The following is a 1,482-nucleotide window of genomic DNA, read 5'->3' on the forward strand; positions in this document are numbered from 1 at the left end:
AAAAAATAAAAATACAGCACTATATATACAGACCAAGAATTGAACCAAAAAGGGCAACATAAACACACAGACCAACTGAGGGAGAAAACAAGGAACAGGTGAAACTAATCAGTGAACTAATGAGTAGTTACTAAGGAATCCAGGACCGAGTAAAGAACTAAACTCAAAGAATCAGAAACACACAGATAAGTGTACATTCTACATAGATGTATCATCCCTAAATATGACCGTTCATCATATGAAATATATATAAAAGACATTGTCCATAAGTACCTTCATTGTAGTAAGTAGGCCTATCTTGTGTAACTAACTATTTGTAATTCAACAACCCAGGGTTGTATCTTGACAAGTCACAGTTTCAAAGTAGATTTGAAAGTACACAAGTTCCCACTGTTTCCACCAAAAGTACATTTGGCTCTCAGCCATTTACAACAAGACTGGTTGGAGGAACTAGCCACAGGTAGAAGAGGTAGAGACCAGATAAAATGCTGAATACTTTTTTAAATGGCCCTTTTATTGCCACCAACTCATGCACAAACTGATATCTTACAGTGTCTGTAGCTACTATAAACAGGAAATTAAATTTTTGATTAAGTTATAATAACACAATATGACAGATACTGTATATTGACAATTTTCACAGAAATTGCTACTTTTATACTGTTGCTGCGGGTTGTATTTTTAGACGGCCCAGAAGGAGGTTTCGACCCCACGGAAGGTGATTTTAGAGTGGTTTTGAAGCGGTGTTTACAGCCATTTTCCCCCAGGAATGTGATTGGACTAATTTTGAGTACCAGTTGAGCTGGTTTTGTTACACTGACCTGGCAACCATGTTCAAAGTTTCTGTATAGAAAACACATGCCTTTTAAACAAGGATATTTGATTACAGTTAGGGGATTGAAAAAGGTACAAGGATAAGGATAAGAATAAAGGATAAAGATATAAGGATAAAACTGAAGAACACTGATAATAATCTAAGACCGGCCTGGCAAGGTATGAAAGTTATGGGAGGTTGTACAGAAGACAGAGGGGGTAGGGATATTACAAATGAATGGTTTTATTTCAGACAGATATAGAGGTTTTAAAAAAAAGGACTTTAATGTACTGTAGATGTGCAAAGGGTTAAAGGCCTTATTTAAGTGTATTACCATGAAAAAAGAGCCCTGGTCTAAATTATATTGGAGGCGGGGTGCTACATACGTGTGCGGAACAGCTGAGTGAGACATTTCACGACATATTTTCTCAGTCCCTTAAAGGAACACTCCACTATTTTTGAAAATAGGCTCATTTTCCAACTCCCCTAGAGTTAAACAGTTGAGTTTTACCGTTTTCGAATCCATTCAGCCGATCTCCGGGTCTGGCGGTAGCACTTTTAGCTGTAGCTTAGCATAGATCATTGAATCTGATTAGACCGTTAGCATCTCGCTCAAAAATGACCAAAGAGTTTCTATATTTTTCCTATTGAAAACTTGACTCTTCTGT

The sequence above is a fragment of the Sinocyclocheilus grahami genome, unplaced genomic scaffold (genome assembly GCF_001515645.1).
Source record: "Sinocyclocheilus grahami isolate Dianchi unplaced genomic scaffold, SAMN03320097.WGS_v1.1 scaffold1331.1, whole genome shotgun sequence".
Lineage (NCBI taxonomy): Eukaryota > Metazoa > Chordata > Actinopteri > Cypriniformes > Cyprinidae > Sinocyclocheilus > Sinocyclocheilus grahami.